Consider the following 8452-nt stretch of genomic DNA (forward strand, 5'->3'; position numbering starts at 1 on the left):
ACACAGTAGTGACCCAAACAAGAATCATATCTTTACAGAACAAAGAGGCAGGCTCCTGCAGGGAGGTGTGCTAGGTGCCGTGATGGGGCTGGAGTGGGGAGTGGAAGGTGTGGGGAGCACAGAGCAGGGCACCTCACAGAGCCTTAGCTGTTCAGAAGGGACCTCTAAGCAGACATTTGAAGAAAGAGGTGCAATCAACCAGGCAAATAGAGGAATGGGAGGAAATGGAGGTCGAATATTCTTGTATGGGCAGAAAGAAATCCACAATATGAAGGTCCAGAGGCCAGGGGGTGCCAGGCACATTTAGGGAACAGAACTCACTGTAGTGGGAAATGAAATACCATTACAGTGTGTGTGTGTGCATGTGTGGTATGGGCTGAGAGATGTGACTGAGAATTTGCGCAGGGTTAGCTCACTAACGTCCTGTAGGCATGTTAAGGAATTTAAATTATTCTAAATATATTCTAAGTGTTCTAAATACATTTAAATGTATTTGAATTGCATATTTAGAATATTAAATATATTCTATTTAATATCTATTTAGAATATTAAATATATTCTAAATTATATTCTAAATGTTTTAGAAAGTTCTTTCTCACTGCAACTTTAGAAAATTCTTCCTCACAGGGGGTTGGAGGCAGACAGGCAGCAGGCTGGAAGAAACTGTGTTCCCATGATTCCCCTTGGGGGGCCGTGATGGGAACACTGGGTCTGGAGAGAAGCAATGCTGGAGATGGGGAGGTGGAAATACTGTCATAGTCAGCTCTTGACTTTCAATTTCATCCTTGGTCTGGTGGTGACAGGCTGCAGCCTTACAAAGACCAGACTGAATATAAGTGCTAGTCCTGGCTTATCTTCCTATGTCCTCTGGAGAGCTCTGATCTTGGGTCCCCCCAAAAAATTGTAACTGCTGTAGGCAGATCTAGCTCTTCTCACCTCAAAACCTCCTAATGGCCAAGGGAAATCTCTGTCTGATGACAGATCAGACAAGAGAGGATGGAGATGTGGGTCGGACTGTTATAGACTGGCTGACAGATGAGATCCGGAGGGGACATATGCCTCAAGTTGCCCAGGGTTTTGGATTTCAAACCCCATCCAGACTTGGATACCAGTAGCCCCCTTGCAGCTGAACAATATGGGATGAAGGAGGGAGTGGAAAGGCATACAAGGTGTGGGTGCCAGGCTTCGGACCGAAGCAGCAGGACCTCGGGAAGGTCACGCAGCTTCTTGGGCCTTCACGTCTCCATCTCTGTAAAGAAGAATGTAGAAGCTGGAATGTGTACCAGTTCCCAAGTAATAGCATAGGGAAGCATTTCCTAGAGTTGTGCCCTGAGCGAAAAACACTCACTATCCCTACACCCAAGTTCTCTTGTTTTCAATGCAAAGTGCTTTTGATTTCATTGGGTTGGCTCTTGGGAGCCACTGTGTGTGCAAGCATCTTGAAAACCCTTAGGTAGTAATAATACTGTAGTCTGATACACTATAGTGAATAAATGCTGTCATATCCATGATTTCATTTAATATATTTGTCTGTTCGTATGTCTATTACTATGTATTATTATGTATATCGGCTATATAATAATGGAGAATACTACATGTAATATATATCAAATATATTTATAATTTGTCACTACATATAATAACAGTGTATGTGTATATATACTATATTATGTATATATGCTGGCGTGAGATTCTAATATGTTCCAATGCATACTCGGCGGCTCCCTTGATCACTCAGAGAAAATGACAAAGCTCCCAAGTCCTCCTCCATCAGTGCACGCCACCCCGTCACTTTCCTCATATGTCTCCTTACTTCTCCTCTTTTATTCTGCTCTAGCTGCACTGGCCTTTTGACCTTCCTCAGACATGCCAGGCTTGTTTTCACTCGCTGAGTCTGATGCTTGCCTCACCTCCAAGTCCTGGCCCCAACCACCTTCTCATGGAACCCCTCTCTAGTCCCCCTTATTGCAACCTTCTCCCTCTTTATCCCTGTTCCTCTGCTTTATTTCTCTCTGCCACTGACCTATTATATTGATCATGTATTTATTTGTTCGTCACCTTCCCCCTCTCCCCATCAGTAACAGATAAGTGGCATGAGGGCAGGGAGTGTTCGTCGGTCTCACTCACTTTTGTGTTCTTCATGCCTAGAAGAGTGCTTGGTGCATAAGAGGAGCTCAGTAAACATTTGGGCTTGCATGAGGGTTTGATGAAATGAATGGTAACAGCAATGACTTTATTGTAACCGAGTGGTGCTAGGCACTGGACACACAGCAGTTAACAAGACAAACACAGGGCCAAAGTCTCAGCTATGAATGCCCCTCATTGGTTCCTGGCAGCTGGTGGAAGATGCAGAAACTCCGTAGCCCTTCACTTTTTACCTGAGAAGCCTGCCGGCCCAAATCCTTCTTTGTTCCAGCCATCTGAGGATGCTTGGAGGAAAATCTAGGTGGAAGTTGGGCTCAGGTCCTGGCCATGGTCAATGAGAGGTGTATAGGGAGCTGCCTCCCCTAGGTTCCAAGGGCAGGGGGGGACAGCCAGGCCAACCTCCTCCTCTTTGGCATTCAGCCCTGACACCAAGGGCTCCAAATCTCTGGGCAAAGGTCACAGCACCTGCTGCCCAGGGGACATGTGACCAGAGCGCTGCTGAGTTGGAACAAGCCACACAATCAGGTCATTGTGCTAAACATGCAGGTCCCCTTGCCAAGACACACCCCATTCCATCCCTGCCAGGCCTTTCTGGGGCCCTGATTTACAGGTGCTCCAAACTGGGGAGGTGTTGTCTCAAAGGTCTTAGGGAAGGAGGGTATCTTCTGGGAGACCCATTTGCTCTGGTCTGGTCTGAGAGCCAGGAATAAGTATTTAAGTGAGAAGCATGCAGTAAGCCCATTTGGGTTTTAGACCCCACGAAGAATGGCAGACACTGGCAACATCACCACTGTTTGACTCTTGGCGACACTTTGACTTTAACCATTGTCTTCCAACATTTGCTTTGGGTGGTGAAGACTGCTGATCACTAACTTTGATATTTTAGAAATCCCCAAAGGTTTTCCACCTGTCATGACTGGGTCCGGGGAGTCCCATGAAGCCCTCTCTTAGAAGGAGATCTTCTTTTGCAGAACCTGAGCACTCCACAAGACAAGGATTTGGGGCTATTGAACTGCGGCTGAACCTGCCAGACTAAAAAATATGGTGGGGAAAGTTTCTGGAGAGCCAGACCAAGCTGTCAGAGAGTACATCCCAGTTTCTCTGCTTTTAAGCTTCATGGCCTTAGGTAAGATACTTCACCTCTCTGAGACTTAGGTTCCTCACTTATAAAATGGGGATGATAAGCATTATCATATATGATTGTAGATGATCTTAAACAAAATGAGGTCTGTAAAATTTTGGCCTGTATCACAAGAATGTGTTTGTTACTGTTGACGGAGTAGTGAGGAGTTGGACAGGGCTTAGCACCTTATGTGCACTCAGTCAAAGCTTACAGGTAGGTGTCACTCCACAGGCCATTCAGTAACTATAGGAGAGTCCCACCAAGAGTGGGTTGTTTACTTTTTTCCTTACAGGTGACCCTAACGGAGATGACACGATGCGGTAGCTTTCAGCTGGGTTGACACAAAAACCTTGATTTTTAACAGACAGGAGAATAAGGAATTTCCTTACTACACTGCAAGATTCTTGAGCACCCACTGTGTACAGAGTAAAACAGAGGTGAATTTTCATTTGATCTTAGCCAAAAGTTTGAGAAGGGATAAGAGGCGAATTGGAGTCAGGGAGCTTGAAGTAAACCAAGACGACCGCGGGTCCGAGGTACTTCCTATGGGTTTAGAGGTCCCAGCTCTGCTTTGCTCCAGTTCTCAGCACACGTTTCTCTGAAGAAAGAGGGAAAGACAATAAACAGGACTCACCTTTTGCCATGTGACTTTGTGGGAAGATATTGTTCTATGGGCTGGGGTCCAGGCGCCTGAGGGGCCCTTGGCCATAACCCTAGCTCTTGAGGCCCAGCAGGTGATTTTTGCATTCCAATTTTATCTCTCCAGAGTCATTCTCCAGAGGAACACTCCCCTTTCCTCACTGCCCCGCCCCCAAATATGAAGGAAGGTCTGGGCAAGGGAGCAGGAGCATTACAATTATTAGAGGTAATTTTTTTGGCATATGCGTGTCCATTCTTCCACATCATTTGAAGAATAGACTCCCTTTGCCCCACTGAACTACTTTTGCCCTTTTGTCAAAAATCCACTGGACATACTTGTATGACTCCATTTTTTATTTCTCAAGACCCACTAATCTATGTATCTCTCCATCTACCAATACTATACTGTCTTCATTACTGTGGCTTCATAGTAATTCTTAAAATCAAGTAATGGGAATCCTACAACTTTTTTCTTTATACAAAATTATTTTGACTATTTAAGTTTTCTTTGCCTTCCCATATAAATCTTACTTTTAGTTTTACGATTCATTTAACAGCAACTGGTAATCATCAAACTGGTCATGGTTATCCTCAAGTTATTATCCTAGCTGTGTTGTCATTTCTCAGGGTTGATCAGATAACCTAGGGTCAGACTTTCCTCACATAAGATGAATCATATGAATCAGAATCGGTTTGTCACCAGCATTTATAAAACCGAGGTAGAAAAAGAACTAGGTCTGGGAGCACGTGCATGGTCTTAATATAGGAAATCTTTAGCCTGGACGGAGCATTACAATTATTGAGCACCTACTTTGCAAGCACCAAGAAGGTAGTAGACGCTGTCCAAGGTGCTGCCCGTTTGCCACGTCCGCCCTTCTGGGAGCTCTTATTCCAAAAGAAAAGGGTCCCGAGACCTTGAATTTTGGAGTTGGATAGGCTTGTAGGCTCTGCTTTACCAGTCAGTGGAGGGTCTTAACAAGTGACTTGGCCTCAATTGCCTCCCCTGTGAGACGGGGCTAATTAGAACACCTAGGTTTTGAGGGTTGTTGAAGATTAACTGAGATGAGAGAAGTAAAGCACATGACACAAGGCTTGCTAAGCGCTTTGAAGCTTTTAGGGGTGATGATGATAATAAAATAGCACGCGCTCTGAAAGGCTCCCCCAGATGTTATCCTTGGCCTCAGGTCTACCTGGAATTTCCCGCTACGCAGCAGAGAGGTCCTGAGGCTGGCAGTTCTGAGAGTCTAACTCTGTTTCCCACTTGTCTGGTCCTTTGGGGCCATTTATTTCCTCGAGACAATTTTGATTCTGGGGTCTGAGAGTTGGTCCCAGGGCGCTGGGCCAGCGGCGCAATGTCAGAGCTATTCCAAAGGACAGAAAGGCCTCTCTTCTCCAGGCGCCCTCCTCTGCGCGGGGAGGTGGGCGGGGGCCGGGACGAGGGCGAGCCCCGCGTAGGCCGACTCCCTCCCTGCCCCGCGGCGGCCGACTTGCTCTATTTAGTTCCCTCCTCCCACCGGCTGGGTCTCCAGGTGCCTTCCTTTAATTAAAAGTCTTTAGCCTTCCGCGACACCGGCCCTCATTTGCATGGGATCCCTCCCTTTTTGCAGCCTCGGTATCAGAGCCAGCCAGGAGGTTAACGAAGCGTCCTCGCACCGCGTCCCGGGACAGCCGGCTGAGCCGAGTGCCCGGTCCCCGCCGCGGCCCCCGGGGACTCCGCACGCCACCGGGTGGGGAGCTGCTGGCTTTCCAGCGGCTCTGGCTCGCCTGGCTGGACGCAGGCGGGAGCGGAGACGCCCGAGGCTTCCCGGAGCCGGCCGGGGACACCGCCCGGCCTCCCGCCTCTTCGTGCTTACAGCCCGCGTCCACTTCGGTCCTCGCAGCCTGGGCAGGGTCCTCTGCATCTCCGCAGCCTTCGGAGCTGCTCTGTACGCCTCGGAATCCGTGCGGAAGGCGGGTGTTTTCCAATCACCTGTGTTTGCCAGACACTGGTTCGTGGGGTACTTGCAGGGCAAGTCATGATTCCCGCCCCAAGGAGCCAAGAGCGGATCAGAAGAAAATTGTATTGGAGATTACGCAAAGAACGGTGATATCAAGGCAGAAGGTGGTTAGAAACTGCAGGAAGGCTTCACCTCAAGGGGCACTGGAGCTCAGAGGAAAGCAGGAAGTGAACTGACGGTTACTGCCAGCACCTTACAATTTAGGAGGAAGGGGAGGAGGAGGGGGGAGGGGGGGAGGGGAAGAAGGGGGAGGGGGGAAGGAGGGGGGAGGGAGGAGGGAGGAGGGGGAGAGGGGAGGAGGGGGAGGCGGCGTCCACCCTGGAGTGACCAGACTCCTTCCCCTCCAGGTGCTTGTGGACCTGGGAAACTCTAGGTCAAGGTCTTTGCTTCTGAGCCCATAGTGGGCTCTACCTCATGGTTCTGGTTTCCTCAGCGGACTTGGAATTTTCTGTAGAACGTTCTCCAGTCTGTTCAGCGCCTCATCCACTGGAGTCACTCCGTCACCAGCACCCCCGATGTCTCAAGACCAGGGAGGTAAAAGCAGTCAGCCCTTTTTGCATAGCAGGCCCAATTCTTAGAGATAAGAGGAAATGCAGTGAGTGCGGCTCTGTCTTTGCTTCTGTTTTTACTCCTTTTCTCACACTGATTCCGAAGACCCCCCTTCTCCCAAATTCTGTGAACTAGTATAAATCTTCCTATTTAGGAATCCCATTTCCCCTTGTCATTGGACTTGGCAGACACCATGGGGTCCTGGAGTTACTGTGACTCTCTCCAGGCAGAGTGCCTGATACAGACTAGACAACCACGAAGAGATGGATGAATGGGTTCAGGATCCGACACAGCCTTCCGTGTTCAAGACAGAGGAGGCAAGAGACATGGACCATCATGGGGGGTGGTTAGAGCCCCTTGTTCACTGGCTTGTTTCCCCACCACCCCGTAGTCATCTGGGGTATAGACACCAGGCTGTTGTGCCATCAACCCCTCCTACAATACTTCAGGAAAAGGTAGGCAGCATTCCCACTCACTTTACCACAGGAAGCCTCTGGAACTGGGAGTTTGAAGGAGCCCTTTGCCTCCTGGAGCCAGCCCAGCCCAGCTCAGCCCAGAAGACAGTCAGCTGACAGTACTCCAGGTCAAGGAGAGGGCAGGGTGAGCTCAAGACTTACTTTAGAGGTGTGTTTTTAAGGCATTTTCAGGAGGGCATTCCCCTTCCCTGCTAGCTGGGGGAGCACATGATACAGAAGTCTTCCATTAGCATTTCTCAGCTCTCCACCCCAAAGAGTGGTGGGCTCTCCCTTCTCCCTTGCCATGGGTGCTCAGGCAAATTGGGGGAGGTGGGAAGACTGCCGTGAGCAATGGCAGCAGTGAATACCTCCAGAACACTTTTCAAAAGCATTACGTCATATCATCCTGGTGAGCCATGGCTGATGTTGGTGTTGATCTGCCTCATGGGTCTGTCATATCCACGGTTGCCTAACTCCTGAGTATTGGGGCCAGGATATGACCAGAGACTAGAGCGGTTAGGAAAAGCCATCTAGAAAGCAAGTGGGGCCTGGAAAGGACCCTCACCTCTCCAGACTCTCCCAGGAAAGTGGAATCTTCTTGAACAGGACACTTGAAAGAACACCTTCCTTGAAATGGCCTCCAGTAGGTCTCTCCTCTAATTTGGACACTGCAACTGCAAAGATGTGTTAAAACACCAACATTTGTGATGAGAAGAGTGTGAAGTATGAACTGTAAGGCCCAACAGATGCCAGCAAGCACTGGGTCATTTGATAAGCTTGCTGTCACCTGGAAAGCAGAAAGCATGAGCCTCAGGGGATGCCCCCACAACTTGAAAGAGCTTTGGGAGGACTGGAGATGAGGAGGGAAGAAGACAAGGGTCTGAGCAATGAGGCTTGTGCTCTGAAGCATTAAGGGAGGGGAGGTGAGGGCTGGAAAAAAGACCTCCATGAGGCTAGATCCCGAGACTGCCTTGCTCCTTCTGTGTCCTCATTGCCTTGCATGACTTTGGGTACATGTAGGTTCTCAACAGATATTGGAAGTAGTAAATATTGGGGCACCTGGGTGTCTCAATCAGTTGGGCATCTGCCTTTGGCTTGATCCCAGGGTGCTGGGATCAAGCCCCACATTGGGTTCCTTGCTTGGTGGGGAGCCTGCTTCTCCCTCTCCCTCTGCCTGGTGCTCCCGCTGCTTGTGCTCTCTCTCTCTCTCTGTCAAATAAATAAATAAAAATTATTTTTTAAAAAGAGGAAGTATTAAGTATTAAATAAGGATGGATTCTATTTTCGGATTGGATCCTTGTGAGAGAGGATGTGGGGTGGGGTGTATGCTTGCCAATGTGCCTGGAAGCCCTCCTTTTCTCATAGTGCCTTGGCCGCATGAAAAAGAGAGACATTTCCTAAAAGGTTTAAGAAAGTGTCATTGATTTTAATGGTGATTGTACTGGCTTGGCCTGGGGGTGGATTCTGTGTGACTGGGCGCTGGCTTGGTAGAACATAGACAGTTCTTCACTGAGGAGGTGAAAGGAAAGGTCTGGGCAGGTCTA

At 48.8% G+C, this 8452-nt stretch overlaps 2 long non-coding RNA genes and 1 other non-coding gene across 3 annotated transcripts; 1 reads left to right on the forward strand and 2 right to left on the reverse strand.

Annotated features, from left to right (window-relative positions):
• Nucleotides 1-2214: 2214 nt before the first annotated feature.
• Nucleotides 2215-6069, reverse strand: LOC132021368 (uncharacterized). The gene is made up of 2 exons (XR_009405315.1): nucleotides 5761-6069; nucleotides 2215-3866 (listed from the first exon to the last, which is right to left on the reverse strand). It is a non-coding gene; the product is annotated as an uncharacterized LOC132021368 (long non-coding RNA).
• Nucleotides 4599-4725, reverse strand: LOC132022918 (small nucleolar RNA SNORA72). The gene has a single exon (XR_009405803.1). It is a non-coding gene; the product is annotated as a small nucleolar RNA SNORA72 (small nucleolar RNA).
• Nucleotides 5994-8116, forward strand: LOC132021369 (uncharacterized). Its single transcript, XR_009405317.1, has 3 exons — nucleotides 5994-6082; nucleotides 6252-6438; nucleotides 6642-8116. It is a non-coding gene; the product is annotated as an uncharacterized LOC132021369 (long non-coding RNA).
• The last annotated feature ends 336 nt before the right edge of the window (nucleotides 8117-8452 follow it).

The sequence above is a fragment of the Mustela nigripes genome, chromosome 7, assembly GCF_022355385.1.
Source record: "Mustela nigripes isolate SB6536 chromosome 7, MUSNIG.SB6536, whole genome shotgun sequence".
Lineage (NCBI taxonomy): Eukaryota > Metazoa > Chordata > Mammalia > Carnivora > Mustelidae > Mustela > Mustela nigripes.